This window comes from Myotis brandtii, unplaced genomic scaffold, assembly GCF_000412655.1.
Source record: "Myotis brandtii unplaced genomic scaffold, ASM41265v1 scaffold654, whole genome shotgun sequence".
NCBI classification, from domain to species: domain Eukaryota; kingdom Metazoa; phylum Chordata; class Mammalia; order Chiroptera; family Vespertilionidae; genus Myotis; species Myotis brandtii.
Window position 1 is genome coordinate 473331 of NW_005370538.1, and position 17808 is coordinate 491138.

The 17808-nt window shown below is 37.9% G+C and overlaps 1 protein-coding gene and 1 long non-coding RNA gene across 3 annotated transcripts in view; one reads left to right on the top strand and one right to left on the bottom strand.

Annotated features, from left to right (window-relative positions):
* The window catches only part of LOC106723818, an 11459-nt gene extending 4650 nt beyond the window's left edge, over positions 1-6809 (top strand). The window contains exon 3 of the long non-coding RNA XR_001359548.1: positions 6729-6809. This is a non-coding gene — a long non-coding RNA (uncharacterized LOC106723818). The remainder of the gene's footprint in view (positions 1-6728) is intronic.
* Positions 1-17808, bottom strand: part of FGF13 (fibroblast growth factor 13) — a 594651-nt gene that overhangs the window by 176871 nt on the left and 399972 nt on the right. The window lies entirely within an intron of this gene.

The window sequence follows — 17808 nt, forward strand, 5'->3', positions numbered from 1 at the left end:
TCGATGATTCTCTCTCATCATTGATGTTTCTATCTCTCTCTCCCTCTCCCTTCCTCTCTGAAATCAATAAAAATATATTTTAAAAATAAATAAAAAAAAATAAAATAAAGCAACAACAGTCTGTGAAATGTGGTTAAAGGAGCAATGGAAATTTAAGAAGTGGAGGGAATCAGGATATATAGGGTGGGGCAAAAATAGGTTTATATATGGAAAATGATACAATAATTAATAAATAATAATACAGTAATTAATAAATTATCAAGACCCCAACTAATGGTCTGGCTGGAACATACTGTGTTATGTTCCTACAAAAAGAGGATGGGTACCTTATATTAAAGTGTTAACTCAGCGGGCCCTGACTGATTAGAAGATAAACCTCCGATTCCCTGGAGAATCCCTGCCTGGTAGAAGTGTTTTTATAACTGAGGTCTTAGGTCATACCACAGAGTTTATGTGAACAATGAAATTTATGGCCCAGGACTGTTTTTGTGTGCCTGAGGCTTAGGAAAACACTGTAACCTTTTGATTTTAGGAGCTAGAGACACCAGCTAAATCTGCTTCCCTGGTAGGCAATCCTTCGCATGTGTCCCCAACATCATTGCTGGGAGAATTGAGAAATTTTTTAAGACAATAAACATTTATTATCTGTCTCCATCAGTCAGAAGTCCAACCATAGACTCATTGGGTCCTTTTCTCAAGATCTCAAGACTACACGAATATGTCAGTCAGATTTGGGATCTTATTTGGCACTGGGCCCCCTTCCAAGTTCACTGGTGGTGAGCAGAATTTAGTTCCTGTGGTTGTGGAACTGAGGCTGTCACCTCCCAGAGACAGCATGCTGTGTCCTGAAAGGTGACCCTCTCCACAACATGGCAGTTTGCTTTAAGGTTAATAGGAGAGCACCTCTGCTATTTCTGCTTCTTGTCTCTTAACTTTAGAAACATGATTAGTTCCAACAATGTAGCATGTTTCATGTGACTCCTGAATTTTTTCCTATATAACTTTTATCTTTAGTAACTTTAATCTGTATTGTTTTCCTGTTACAAATTGCAACCATATGTATAACAGTACACTTCCCTCCATGATAATGTCTCCCTTCTACATCACAGGCAAAGTGATCCAGTTCCTCACATTCCATATCCAGTTCTTTGAACTTCCCATTGTTTCACATTTTAAAAGGTCCAAGAAGCTGGCTCAGATCCCTCATTTGTGTGCTCAAAGGCAGCTTATCAAAGAGCCATTCCCACCCCTAAAAGCACAGTTCCAGGATAAACACCCAGTGTTCCACTGGCTATATTAATTTTCCATATAGTAATTTTTACCCTAGGATATGTTTATTATTTATTATATAGTACTTCTATGGAGAACAAAAATAATGATGTCTATTTATTTAAATTTTTTTTGTACTGCTGTTAGCTTTGAAAATATTAGGCTATCAAAATACAAGTTTTTTTAAAAAATACAACAATTACCTCAATTATAGGAGGCAATCACAGGTATGGAAAACATTAAAGAGTGTTTAGGAAGAGGACAGAAACTCTCTAAGCAAGATGATAGTGTATCACAGAGATCACTGAAAGAGAAACTGTAATTTCATGACAGGAAACTTGGTTACCTAGGCCAAGTGTCATCAGAATATGATGGGAAAATAATCAATTTTATTTTTATATCCTAGCAATATACAATTGGAAAATGCAAAGAAGAAAATACTTACATTCATTATATCATAAAAAGGAATATCTCACTTAGAAAGAAATTTAAGGAAAGTGTAAAATGTTTATTTTGAAGCTTATAAAATGTTGTGGGGAAAAAAATTAAAGGCCAAATTAGATAGAAAAGCACCCAATGAGAGAAACAGCGATCAGACTATCAATCCCCAGAGGGAAAGTAGAGGAGGGTGGGGGTAAGGGGAAGAGATCAACCAAAGGACTTGTATGCATGCATATAAGCCAAACCAATGGACATGGACAACAGGGGGATGAGAGCATGAGTGGGGGTGGGGGGAGGATAGCGGTTTAATGGGGGGGATGAGGACACATTTGTAATACCTTAACTTATAAAGAATTAAAAAAAAATTGACCCTGGCCAGGTAGCTCAGTTAGTTAGAGTGTTGTCCCGATATGCCAAGGTTATGGATTTGATGCCTGGTCAGGGCACATAGAAGAATCAACCAATAAATGCACCAATAAGTGGAACAACAAAATCATGTTTTCTCCCCCCACCTTTCCTCTCTCTCAAATCAATAAATAATTTTTTTAAAAAATCTGTCAACCACTTTCTTAGTGTTCCAATAGCGCCTTTTATAAGATGCTTGTATTAACTGTTTCCTTTGCATTAAGACTTTTGTAGGAATCAAACTAGATGATTTGTATAAATGTGCCTTCTTGGGAATTTGAAAGACAACACGGAAGCAGGAAGAAATCTGCGATCTTCTGAGAGATCTCTGTTATTTTTCTTCAGTCAGTTCCTTCATGATAATGGCAAGGATTTTTCAACTCAGTAAATATGTACTTAGCCTCTGAGTGGCAAAAAATTGGTTAAGAACTCAGTTGAAGAGACCTTAATTTGGATATTGGCTCTACCATTTGTTTAATATATAACTTGGAGAAGTCTTGTGGCCTCTCTGAGCCTCTTTCCTTATCTGTAAAATGGTTTAATAATATTTCACCCCATTTAGTTCTCAGTCACTCAGTGAGATAAGTAATTAGCAAAAAGTACTTTTTAAATGCAAAACTAAAATTTATTGCATATTGGTGTGATTATGATTACATGTATTATCTCTCCCTTATTGACTTGTTTGCTCAGCCCCTTCAAAAACACCATACCTATTAAGAATGGATTCCTCTTATGGATACTAATTACATATATTGCCTATCTCCAGGTAGGATTTTGTGATCCTGTCCTCCATTACACACTGCATCATCTTATTTGACATAAAAAGCTAGACTACTTTATCTCACTGCTACCATGCCAGGCGCTCTGCCCTAATGCCAATTTGTCACATAGTAGAAAGCACCCCAGACATATTTCAAAACAAATCAAGGTATACAATTTGAATTACAGATGGCCTGGAGGAGATTTCAGAAAAAAATATAGCCACATAAAAATGAACAATTGCTATGTTGTCATGATTAAGAAAGCTGGTTAAGCAGTCAGATGCCCTTGTGTTTGAATCCTATTCTGTCCTTTATAGCTGTAAGGCCTGGAAGAAGTCATACTCATACTAGTATCTTTGAGAATACTAAAAACCTTTTGAGGTGTCATCATTATCCCAGAGATGGCGTTACCATCCCTTACACAACTGTCAAGGCTCTCTAGGTTCTGGTTCATATACAATTCTTCCTCTCTCTCTATACTTAAGCCTTATTGGATTTGGTCCAGATCCTTGAATGTTCCATGCTTTTTTCCCACTGAAAGGACTTTGCATGGGCCAGGAATGAACCTTCTACTCCCACTCAACTCCTGTGCATTTCATCTAGTTAACAGTTATTCATCTTTAAGGCCTCAGTTTGAATGCCATTTCTCCAAGAAAATTCTTCCTAACCCTATCCTCATGTTCACACAACTGGTTTGAATCCCCCTTACTGACCCCCATTGCACCCTGTACCGCTGTGTAATAGCATTTCACACCAATACTTCCATTTTTAAAAGTGGAGATTAGATACTATTTGTTAAGTGTCTATCTTGCCCATGAGATCAAGTACTGGATCTAGTGACCATTTTATCTCTAGCACCTAAAATTTTGCCTGCTACATAATAGAGAATCAATAAATACATATTGTAAAAATGAATAAATGAGTATGTGATGGGCTCTTCCTTACAGGACACCAACCTTATTATATCACAGGGTTAAAAGTTCCAGAATGTTAACATCTGCACAGTGGTCAGTTCACTGATGACAAAATGACTTGAAGAGCAGGAAGAACTCCTTCAGAGTAGCAGTTCCAACCTCCCTGCTGGCTTAATTTCAGCAAAAACCTACTTCTCTTTGCTGTTGCTAGTAAGAATGCTATTAGAAGCCAAATAATGCAGTCCATATATAGGCTATTTAAATATTTTTTGGTATTTCACATAATTTATTAACATCAACAAAGGCATAGCAGAGCTGGCTGATGTTTCCTTACAGTACAGCAAAATAAGATGTCTATTTCCCCCAGTAGGTGTGTGAATCCTGTAAATCCAATCAATGCTAATGACAGCATGTGCCTGCAAAGAGAGCAAAGTGAATGAGGGAGGCTGTTACTATTATAATCTTCTCACAACCTCCCATTGCCTCAGTGATGAGGAGACAGCTTCTTTTTCTTTCTCTTGAAATGAGATCAATATTCTCACTCATATTGTCTGTGTCTTTTCCCCAAAATAGATAGAATCTCCATTTTGAGCAGAGTACACTAAATTATGTTCTCTGGCATTCAACTATGTTTCTTAAACTTAATGTATGTACACATTTCCTTGGGATCTCATTAAAATGCAAATTCTCAGGATATCTGGGGTGGGGTCTGAAATCCTACATTTCATGCTGCTGGTCCATGGAACACACTTTGAGAAATGAGTCCCTATGGGTTCTCTGGTCTCATAAGTGGTAACTGATGTGATCAATGATCATTTTGAGGCTCTGGAAATTCCTTCTGAACCATTGCAAAAGAGAAGATATCAATTTGAAACTCTGGAAGCCATAGTCAAGAATTCTAAAAAAAAAAAAAAGGAATTCTCCAATAGAGCATTCTCTGGGAAGCTAAGAGGTGTTTCAAGCTTGGCATATAATGGTTATAAGCAGAGGCTCTAGTTAAAAAAAGACATGGATTTCCTGGCCCAGCCAGTTACTACGTGAAGGACCTTGGCCAGGGCATTTAACTGTCCTGATCATCAATTTTCTCATCTGTGAAAGGGGCCAACAATTGCAGAGGCAAGTTTGGAGGATTAGACACCAGAATGCAGAGCCTGGCAGTGATTGTAACAGCACAGCTAAAGGTCATCTTGGCCCCATAAAACCTGCTGCATTTAAAACCAACACTAGCTGGCCAACTAAGCTTCCCCATGGGTAGTTTCCTCTGTGGAAATACCTGCTCAGAGTGGGGAAACTGCAAAGCTAAAGAGTTTCTGGACTTGGCTCTTAGCCTTTTGAGATCACTACTGCTATCAACCCCAGTAGACACAGCATCATGGAAGCCTGGGATAATCTCAGACTTCCCTCTCTATTGCCATGGTTATTCTTTCAGGCCTGCTATTTAGGCACCTATCATTTTATCTCCAGATGCAATCAAAGACTTGGAAAAAAACTGGAAAATTCTTCTCTCTATGGAATTTGGAGAAGTTTTGCAGTGTTAGGCATGCATTATCTATTGTATTAGCTCCAGAGTCAGATGGTCCAAATTTCATGTGTGACATTTTGTAGATAGGCCACTGTTGTAATTCTTTTAGTTTCTATGCTTTTCAAAGTTATAATAGATGTTAGCCTTAGGGGTTAGTGACCCGAGTGGCTCTTCTTGGGGTGCAGGTTATGTTCTGTTTCTTTATCTGGGTGCTCATTATTTAGGCATGCTCCATTTGTAAACAATAATCATTAATTATATGAGTACTCCTCTGTATATGTTATACTTTACTACAAATTTTAAAATAGCCCAATCACATTACTCATCAATAAAGGCTATGCCATGTTGTGAATAAATGCTTTAATATTTAAAAAGCAAGAGTGAGTAGTATAGTAATATATATAATTCCACAAGGGACAATCTCTGTGCAACAGCCCAGAAGGTGATGTCCCATTAATTTTCATGATCAGCCTACTTCCTTTTATTTGGATCTATGTATGAAAAGATGCATGAAGCAGATTCATGGAAACCTAGAACTCCTGTGGGGAGAGTAGTAATGACTGAGCAGTTTGGGGTCCAGTACAACATAGTCCTGACTTGTTTGGTTTGGTTCTGTCCCAGGTGGTATCTAATTGTGTTATGCTGCAGAAGCCAACATCCAGCACCAGCTGTCAGTTATGAATCAGCATTGAACATGATTCAGCCACACTTTCTAATCCAATAACACTGTCAAAAAGTTTTATCTATAATATACAGAGCAATAATACATACTTGATCCATGACTACTTCAAAAGTAGTCACAAATGGATCCTATTTCATGAAAGTTACTGAGGTTAGTATTGTTTTCTTGAAGATACATTTGTGTAAACATACGGAGGAGTTATATTCAACTTCTATTTGGTTATACACTACAAATGATTTATAGTAGAACTAACAGTATCATGGTGGGGCAGTTAAGCATGTGGACTTTTGTGTCAGATCCAGATTCAAGTCCTTGCTCTGCCACTTCCTAGCTATGAGACCTTGCACTAGTTACTTAACCTCTCAGTTTGTTATCAATGGATCTGGTTGTTATGAGGATTAAAAGAGATAATGTTTATACAGTATACTTAGCCCAGTAATTATTATTATAGTATTATCATGCCTGTGACTGTCATGAAAAATCAATGAGATAAAATGTGCAAAATGCTTTTTGTAAAGTTATTGCTTGATTAATGTGGAGGGCTGCTGGCTAGCACATTCGGGCGTTTTTTAGATATTGGGGGCAGTCCTAGTCAGAGGCTAGGACACCACTCAGTCAGACTTTCCCGCCCAGGTGCTAAGGCGGGGTGGGTCCTATTATGTTGCCAGGAACTCAAGGCCCACCCAGATGTGATGTAACTTCGAGTATAAATAAACTTCCCACCGGTGTGGGAGGGGCTCTGTTCATCTATCAGAGGGCAGACACCACACCCAGGCCCAGCTTTCCCTCTATTTCTGTCTCAGTCTTGTTTTATTCATTTTTCATTAAACCCTCGTCCTGTTCTACACAAGAATTCATCAACCCCCGTGTTCTCTCTCTCTCTGCGCTGGTCGCGGGAAGAGAGAACGCCCCCCCCCACCCTAGATTAATGCTGTTATTATACTGTCCCTGAAAAGACCTTCCTTGCAAAGCCCCCTGGGACTGGGGTAAACTCACCTTGTGTCTGGCCTCCCATGCTGCCCACCTACAATCAATCATTCAGTTCCAGGAAGAATCAACAGAGAAAGTTGTACATCCTTTTACCTAAGTGTAACGCCTTATTCTGGATTTCTCTCGCTTTATATTCATTCATGTATATATTTATTTGCATGCCTCCTTAAGTCATGATTTCCCCCAAAATATAAAAAAAAACAATAGTGTTTGAAAATGTATTATTCAGTGAAATAAAAATAAAATGTGGTCAAATTAGATGGAAATTCTGTATACTATATCCCTCTTGAGATCTGGACTCTGACAAAAAGTGCCATTAGTTCAATCACTAATCCATTCATTCATTCATTTAATAACATATGTATTGAGTGTCTGCTATTTGGCTGTCACTATTCTTGGCATGGCGGGGGGGGGGGGGGGGAATGAGCAGGAAACATAATTATCCCACAATACACTGCTTAATCCAGCGTTTCCCAAATGGACTCTCTCTGTAAAGAATCTTCATTAATTTGGTACCCCTTTGTCCTCCACACTCACTACAGCTAAAATGAGTATCCAGAGGTTTCCAAAGCATGACATTCAATTTCACACCTCTGTGAATCTGCTCATGCCACTTCACCTTCTGCCTGGAGTGCCTTTTCTCCCCTCAACCCCTTGCTGCCTAACTAACCCCATCCTTCCATCTGGATTCTGCTCAAGCTCCAACTTATCTTAGAATGTCTTTTAGTTCATGTCACCGGCCTGAAATTGCTTCCCTCCTCTTTGCTCCCATCATGTCCACTTCACACCCTATATCAAGCCACATTTTGTAATGATTGCTTTACTTGTCTGTCTTCCACCGGTCTCTGCATTCCTAGAAGGAAGGGACCATGCCCCATACATCTCTGCAATAATATGGTCCTTGGCTCTCAGTAGTGACTTTTCAAATACAAGCATACCTAATTTTATTGTGCTTTGATTTACTGTGCTTCACAAATGTCACATTTTTTTTTACAATGAAGGCAGACCCTCCACCAGCAAATAGATAACAATTTGCTTTATTGCAATACTCACTTTAGTGCAGTGGTCTGGAACTGAACCCGAAATATCTCTGAGGTATGCCTGTTAAGTGCGAAAAGCCTATGTGAGTCAGGCCAACAGTCTTCGTGCTTTTATGCAAATTATTTTAAAATGGCACCTGCTCTTAGCAGGCTCAGCCTGGGAGTGCATCATTTGGCAAGTACAAGGCATGTATGAGTATGGAGGGAGGGGCTCTTTTCTCTAGATGCAAGGCTTGGGAGTCAGAGAATGGATTAACCTTCAGTCTCAATGACCCCTTTGGGAACTTTTTGTCAGCAATCACAGAATTAAAGAATGAGATTCCAGGCTGGGGTTGGAGATTTTGGAGAAAATATTACAGAGATTGACCTCCACAGCCCTTTCAGAGCTAAAACACTATAAGTCTAAAATAAGTAAACTAAAGAGACATTTCTATACAAGCCTACATTTTTAGCATGTTTCCTTTCTCTTGTTTAAATTACTATATACACTGAGTGGCCAGATTATTATGACCATCTGACGTTTGTAGGCAAATTAGCTATAATTTCGTGCTGAAGTTGCTAGAGGGCCAGACCATTACAAATTTGTTTATGACAGTATAGAAGTGATTTTTCTGAAGATATGGGTAAACAACGCGATTTAACAGCCTTTGAATGTGGGATGGATATATATACTGAGTGGCCAGATTATTATGACCACCCCATCAGTACTTCATTGGGCCACCTTTTGCCTTCTTCTTGTGGCGATTTTTCTTGGCATTGACTCCACGAGATGTTGAAAGGTGATGCGAGGAATCTGACACCATGCCTGATGAATAGAACTGTCCAGTTCTGTGAGATTTGATGGTTGTGGAACCAGCTGCCTGATGGCTCTTTTAACTTCGTCCCACAAATGCTCAATTGGATTGAGATCTGGTGATTGTGGGGGCCACCTAAGCAAGGTAAAGTCTCCCTCATGTTCTTGAAACCACTCCTGCACAATACAAGCACCGTGGCATGGCACATTTGTCTTGTTGGAAGAAGCCATCTCCATTGGGATATGCCATCAACATGATAGGATGAACTTGATCAGCAACGATACTTAGGTATGTTGTGCTATTCAGACGTTGTTCCACACAAATTAAAGGGCCCAAATCATGCCAGGAAAACATGCCCCAAATCATAACACTGCCCCCACCAGCTTGAAGGGTTGTACTCATGCATGTGGGGTGCATGCTTTCATGCTGTTTCTGCCAAATTCTCACTCTGCCATCTGCATGATGCAACTGGAAACGTGATTCATTGGACCACATGACTTTTTTCCAATGCTCGACTGTCCAATCCTTGTGTTCCTGTGTGAATTGGAGACGTTTTATCTTGGTAACTGCAGACAGCAAAGGTGTTCGAACAGGCCTTCCGCTTCCATATCCCATACGATGCACTGTACAGCTAACTTGCCTACAAATGTCAGGTGGGCATAATAATCTGGCCACTCAGTGTATATGTTGATTGTACTCAGTTGATGGCACATTAACCAAATCAGACATCTGTTGCTCATTTGTCTCTAAAGAAGTGAAGCTCATTCTGTAGGATTCCCATTATAATAAAACAAGCTAAGATTGGCCTTATTATTGTGTTTCACTTATATAATTTGGAAATTATAAATAGCTCTTAGGATTGCCAGATAAAATACAGGATGTTCAGTTAAATTTGAATTTCAGGTAACAATGATTTTTTTAGTGTAACTATGTCCCATGCAGTATTTGGGACATAATTACACTAAAAAATTTGTTGTTTCTCTGAAGTTTAAAATTCACTAAGTATCCTCTGTTTTGGTTTGCTAAATTTGGCAACCCTACTTGCGATACCTTTGTATTAACAGCTAAAACAGGATAGTCAGATTTCCCTGGTATTGCACCTCCAGGAAAAGGTACCGGGCTCTGGGGGCAGTAACTAGTGGAAAGTAGAGAGCACCTTCATTTTTTTAAAAAACTATATTTTATTGATTTTTTTTACAGAGAGGAAGGGAGAGGGATAGAGAATTAGAAACATCGATGAGAGAGAAACATCGATCAGCTGCCTCCTGCACACTCCCTACTGGGGATGTGCCCGCAACCAAGGTACATGCCCTTGACCAGACTCGAACCTGGGACCCTTGAGTCCGCAGGCTGACGCTCTATCCACTGAGCCAAACTGGATAGGGCGAGCACCTTCATTTTTGCTGTTGATTTGTTAGGTTTTGCTCTCTCTGCTTTTAGAGAAAATACAATTTTTTATTTCTTTAAAATGATGTTTTTAGGCCTTGCCAGTGTTTCTCAGTGGTTAGCGTGTCAGCCTGTGCCCCAAAGGGTCAAGGGTTTGTCAAGGGCATGTACCTGGACTTCAGGTTCCATCCCTTCCCCCACCCCTGCATGCAGGAGGCGACCAATCTATGTGTCTCTCTCTTTCTCTCTCTCCTCCCCTCTTCTTCCACTCTCTCTAAAAATCAATGAAAACGATATCCTTGGGTGAGGATTAACAAAAAAAAATTAGAAGGAAGTTTTTAGAATATCACAATGAGGAGAATAAAAATGTCTATGTCTCAGAGCTCTAGCAAGAATTAAATGTGATAACATATTTATGCATCTAAACAGAGTAAAAATTCCAGAAATTGAAGCTGCTGATATTTTCATTATTCTATTGTTGGTATTCTTTCTAAATGTGGAGCATATAACAAGAGGGACTACAACACAGGAGTAACTGTTTGAGGAAGGGGAAGAAAAGGGATTTCTATACCTCACATTTCACCCTCAAGGACTGTATTTGTATCTCAAATTATGGCGCCCATAACAATAGTAAATGCTTACCCAGACAAGATTTTTGATGCTGTTTACTTTTAATTATTTTTATTACGTGTGTCAATTCTTTAACTTCATGCTGTTTTCAACCATGTTTAACATTGTAGTTGGGAAAACTTTGTTAGTATTGTTAGTGAGTTGCAAAGATGGAAAGATGGGCAACATGTTCTGATAGCCAGATCATAAATTAGAAACTCCAGTTCTACCACAAATTGATACACTATGGTTCTGACCAACCCACATTTCCTTTGACCTCTGTGACCTATTTAATAGATCATTAGTTTGAAAGCCTTTTAAAAATCCATTCAGTACTCCAGTTACAAATAGATCTTGTGTTGAGCTGGTGTTGCCTCTCACATTATTAGTTCCTAATAGTAATCTGGACAAAGTATCATTCATTGAGTCTTGCTGTTAGAGCTAGTTATGAATGTATATATAGTGGGCCCAAATCATAGCAGCATAGAAGAAATAGTCTTTGCCACTTACTGGACTACCTGCCTTGTCATTTTAAGTTCAAGTTGATGGATGGTCTATACTTAGTAAAAAAAAAAAAAAAGACCTCACTGAAAATTGATAGAGGTAATTGGTGATTGGTTCAGACTCGGTACAAGCAAATGATAGTTACATTAAATGAAAAGAGTTCAGGATTCCAGAAGCCAAGTTAATTCAAATAGAACCATGAAATTAGTTAGTCCACCCATATGGTCTGTGCTCCCCATAGAATGCAGTGTGCCTGGGAATCAGTCATGATGCACAGTGTTGCTCCTTCCAGTGGAGTCACATGAGGGCCTTCCAGAGAAATCCTGATCTCATTGGGCCCCTAGAGCAGGGGTCCTCAAACTTTTTCAACAGGGGGCCAGTTTACTGTCCCTCAGACCATTGGAGGGCCGGACTATAGTTAAAAAAAAAACTATGAACAAATTCCTATGCACACTGCACACATCTTATTTTGAAGTAAAAAAACAAAACGGGAACAAATACAATATTTGTATTTGCATGTGGCCCGCGGGCCGTAGTTTGAGGACCCCTGCCCTAGAGGATAGAAGATCAAAGGTAGACTTAACAATTGGTAAAGTTAATGGGAATCCCACATTTCAGTGATAAAGTTGGTAGGGGAAGTGCCAACATGTCACTGTTTCCACTTGGACATTTTTTGAAATAGTAAACACCAATAAAAACTGCCCACTAGCCTAAGAACTTTGAAATACTGAACAATCAAATGATGAACATTATCCATTTTTTATAAAGCCATGCTACAATATATTGTTAGGTGGTTAAGGCATTACAACCAAAATAAAATTTTGACTGTTCATATTCCATAGCAGTTAACTTTTGTAATCTTACTTCTTAGCTGTCAATATGTTTGTTATGATACAAAAATTAATTTAGGGTTAAGCAATTTAATTGAAAATATAGTTTATGGAAGGGTAATTTCACAGCTTGAGAACACAGAGCATTCATCTAATCTCTACAGAGCACACTTAAGGTACTATATGTCAGCAATAAGACACACACTCACCCATATTTTGTTTAGCTTCTTTCCAGCTATTTCAGTTGGTTTTGTTAAAGCCAACCCAAAATGGATTTTAACTTCACAAGTGTGTATGTGAGTAGATTCCAATAATCTAGGCATTGGCTTACCCTTCCACATTGCTTGACACAAGCTCCCATGTACCATGCATTCCAGTGATAACAGTACTACTGTCCTCTGTCCTTTCATTTTTGTATTCCTTTGTTCTAGCTTCTGAGTCAGGGGAAGACTTGAAGAAGATGATGATGACTTTGAAGGAGATGATGATATGTTTAAAAAGAGTAGGTCATGGTGGCCCTATGCATTCCTCACAGGAACTGGAAAAGGTAGGACCTCAGTAAGTTAACTCTTGTTAAATAAAAAATGAAAGAATGAATACTGAAATTTAACTTCTCTTACAAACATGCCTCAAATGCTTCTACAGTAATAGAGAGACGATGCTGCTGCTGCTGATAGCTAAAAAGTACTTACTATGTGCTAGGAGCTAGTTTAAGTGCTTTGTACATATTAACTCATTTAATACTCACTTCAATCATATAAAGTAGGCACTATATTTTCCCAGTTTATAGATAAAGAAACTAAGGTATAGAGAAGTTTAGTACCTTGCCCAAAGTCATCCAGCTGGCAAGTAGCAAAATTAGGATTCAAATCCAGACTTTGGTGCCAGAATCTATGCTCTTATCCACCATGCCAAATTGTCATTTCTTCCTAGACCTCTCTTTACACCTCCCTGATTTTGGCTTAACCTAACACTGTCAACACTTAAAAAAAATGACTAGAAAAAAGGGCATGCTATCTAAGTGTTTATTTCCCACATTGAATGGTGAGATACTTGGAGGCAAGGCTGAAGTCTTATTGTCTCTGTATCCTCATGGTTTGCACATTATCTAAACATAGCATATGTCCAAAATAAATATTTTTAAGAAAACTGATTTGAAATAGTAGGTTGGTCCATATGAAATTGACATTATTATAAGTCAAAATAGTTTATAGTCAATTTCCTTTAGTTCAACTTGCTAGAATATGAACAATACACTCAAGATCTGAAGCTAACCATATTCCTCATGTTATTTAAAGGCTTTATTAATTTGTAGCATATTGATACTTACAGGAAGATAATATTATCAGATAGTCTTATAAACTACCATTGACAAGGCCAAGACATGGGGAAGTTGATAGTTCTTGATTTCTTCCTGCATCTATTTTATTTCTCATTTCCCTCTATGGCAAGTACATAATAATGGGTTATCTACAACACCATTTTTAAATGTCTCCAAACCAACAATGGGAAGTGCATATCAGACATTTTATCAAGGTGACATCCAGCTCAACTTTCCAAAGCAAGCCTCCATTTCACTCCTATCCCCTGCTCTCATTCATTTATTTATTCAGCAAATAGTTCTCAAGCGTTTCTTCCAGACTGGGCTTTGAGGATACAAAGAAAATATATACTCAGTTCCCATTGGTGGTTTTGGGAACTCCTAAGTGGTAATGATAGATCTCGCCACAAGATGGCACTCCTAATTCTTCTTTGTATTACTTTTCCATCATGATGAAAGACCCTATGATATTTCAGCTGTCCCAGAACAAATATAACCATGACATGTTTCACAGTTGATGTAGTTGACTGCTTATATGAATAGATTTCACATGAGATACTTTAAAATGATGTTGTTTTTTCTCAGGGATTTGCAAAAGTTACTTTGGGAGAGGGTATATATTGTAACATTGAGGGCATGTTGTGATGTGAAGGCATGAGTACCTTCTCTTATTGCTTATCCCTACTCTAAAGAAGCACTCAGAATTAAGGAAAGGTAGGACAGAAAACTTCATATACCACTGCAGGTAAGCAGTGCACCGAGGCCAGGGGAGCGCAGTGGGCCCCAATACTCACCAAAAGCTTCTCAGGGAAGTAGATGCTCCAATTGCATCTTAGAAGTTCCTCTTACTAAGTTACTCCATCCCGACTATTCCTATCCAAATTGGTGCCACAAGCCTATGTCTACCCTCATCTTGATCTTCTCTACCAAAGAACAGGATTGGGCTGAGTTTGGCAAATTTTGACCAAGGATTTTACTTTGGTGAAAAAACTAAAACCAATACTGAGATGAATTAAATGTTAGAATTATCTAATAAGGATTTTAAAGCAGCCATCAACACTTTATAATGATAAAGGGAACACTACATCAAGAAAACATAGCACTTCTTAATATATATGCACCCAACCAGAGAGCACCGAAATATATAAAACAACTACTCACAGAACTAAAGGGAGAAAGAGATCAAAACACAATCAAAGTTGGAGACCTCAATACTCCATTGACAGCTCTAGACAGATCAACCAAACAAAAAATCAATAAAGAAATATAGGCCTTAAATGAAACACTAGGCCAAATGGACATAATTTACATTTACAGAACATCAGATTATACATTCTTCCCCAGTGCACATGGAACATTCTTAAGGATAGACCATATGTTGAGTCACAATACTAGCATAAACAAATTCAAGAAAATTGAAATTATACCAAGCATATTCTCTGACCACGATGTCTTGAAACAGAAGTGTGGTGATTGCCAGCGGGAAGGGGGTGGGGGGAGAAGGGATCCTAATATAAGGTGACAGGCACATGTTGCAATATACAGATCTTGTAACATATAAACCCATACCTGAAACCTATATATTCATGTTGACCAATGTCACCCCAATTCATTTAATAAATAAATATTTAAAAAATAAAGCAGCCATCATAAAATGTTTAAACAGCAAGTATAAATTTTCTTAAAATAAATGAAAAAATCCCAGAAAAGAAATAGAATTTATAAAAGAATCAAATTGAAATTATATAAATAAAGGAATCAATGGTAGAGTAGAGATGACAAAGGACAGACTCAGTGAAATTGAGAATGGATCAATAGAATTCACATAATATGAACAACAAAGATTAGACTGGAAAAAATATGAACAGAACCTCAGCAACATGTGGAACAAAAATAAAAGATCCAGCATTCATATCATGAGATATGAAGAGAAGAGAAGAGAAAGAGAGTGGAGCTAAAAATTTGTAAAGAAATAAGGGCTAAAACTTCCCATGTTTGGTGAAAGATGCAGACCTACAGATTCAAGAAGCTAAGTGAACTTCAAATAGGCTAAAATGAAATGCATGCCAATACATATCATAATGAAAATTCTGACAAAGGAATACAAAGTATAATTCTTGAAAGCAGACAAAGAGAAAACACATTACTTATACAGGATCATCAATTTGAATGACAGCAGATTTCTAATCTGAAACCATGGAGACCAAGAAGGATTAGCACAGTATTTTTTTTAAGTAATAAAAGATTATTTTCTCTGAGAAGAGCCATGTGAAGAAAATGCAAACAAGCTATAGACGGAGAAAACATTCAGGGGTGGGCAAAGTAGTTTTAATGTGGCATTGTGACATCATTTTGAATTAATAAGTCTATTATAATAATCATAACCTGCATGTCTTTTTCCATATGAACAACTATAAACCAACATTTGTCCACTCCTGTATTTGCAAACCACATATCTGACAAAAACCTTCTGGAGTATCAATGTATAGAGAACCGCCAGAACTCAACAGTAAAAATCAAATAATCCAATTAAAAGATGGGCAAAAGGAATGAATAGACATTTCATCTCACCGAAGAGAATATGCAGATGGCAAATAAGCCCATAAAATACATTCAAAATCATTAGCTATCAGGGGAATGCAAATTAAAGCCACAATAAGATACCACTGTATACACACAAGAATGGTTAAAATAAAAAATTATAAGAACACAAAATTCTAGTGATGATGTCAAGAAACTGGATCATTCATATATTGTTAGTAGAAATGTAAAATAGTGCAGCTACTCTAGGAAATGGTCTGGTAGCTTATTTTAAAAATTAAACATGCAACTAACTACCAAATGATTCAATAAATGCACTCCTAGGCATTTATCCCAGAAAAATGAAAACCTATATCCACACAAAAATCTGTACACAAATGTTAGTAGCAGATTTATTTATAAGAATAAAAACTGATAACAGCTCAGATGTCCTTCAATGGGTTAAAGAAACTCTGGTGTATCCATATCATGGAACACAGAAATAAAAATGAATAAATTATTGATACATACAATATTTGGATGAATCTCCAGGAAATTATGATGAATGAAAAAAGCCAATTCTAAAAGGTTACATACTTGTGACTCCACTTATATGGTATTAATGGAATTGCAAAATTATAGAAATGGAGAATAGCTTAGTAGCTACAAGTGGTTAGGGACTTATGAGGGTGGTGAGTATGGTTATGAAAGGGTGACATGAAGGATTTTTGTGTTGGAATTGTGCAGTGTCTCGACAGTGGTGATGTGTACACAACTTGCACAAGTGACAAAATTACACAGAATTTAATATATATATACACACAAGTGCAGGTGGTATGTAGGGCTGATGTTTTATATCAGTAATAATGTCCTGGTTTGGATATTTTACTGTGTTAATGGGGGAAGCTGCACAGGTTGTGCAAAAATTTCTTTGTGTTACTTGTTGCAACTTCATGTAAACTTATAATTATCTCAATAATATTTTCAATTAAAAACACAATCAAGTGTTGCTCAATTTTAAAAAGGTTTCACTTAAGGCTTCAAATTCCTTTCTAGCTACCACCTATTTTATCTTTGTTTTATTTTATCTTTGTATCTATTTTATCTTTGTTTTCCTTCATAGCCAACTTTCAGTTCTCTGTCCCAACTTCCTCATTACCTAATCAATTCCCAACCCACCACAATGGATCCTGTCAAGATCCTGAAATGGCTCTTGTCAAGGTCAATAGTGACCTTGTCATTTTCTACACTGTTCACCTTTCTACCTAAATCTTTTGTTTAATTATAATTGTATTGGTTTTAGAGAGGAAAGGAGAGGGAGAGAGAGATAGAACCATCAATGATGATAGAATCATTGATTGGCTACCTCCTGCACATCCCCTACTGGGGGTGGAGCCCAAAACCCAGGCCATGTGCCCTGACTGGAAATTGAACTGTGACCTCCTAGTTCATAGTTTGATGCTAAGCCATGCCAGCTGGGCTCTACCTCTACGTTGATGTCTCAACATGTTGACTGCTTCTTCCTTCTGGAAACATTCTTTCCCCCTCCTATTTCACAGACCACTCCTTAATCTCAGTTTTGTGCTCCTCTTTTTTTTTAAATAAATCTTTATTGTTCAGATTATTACAGTTGTTCCTCTTTTTTCCCCGATAGCTCCCCTCCACCTGGTTCCCACCCCACCCTCTGCCCTTACACCCCCCCACTGTCCTCATCCATAGGTGTACGATTTTTGTCCAGTCTCTTCCCACACCTCCCACACCCCTTCCCCCCACAGAATAGTCAGTCCACTTCCTTTCTATGCCCCTGATTCTATTATATT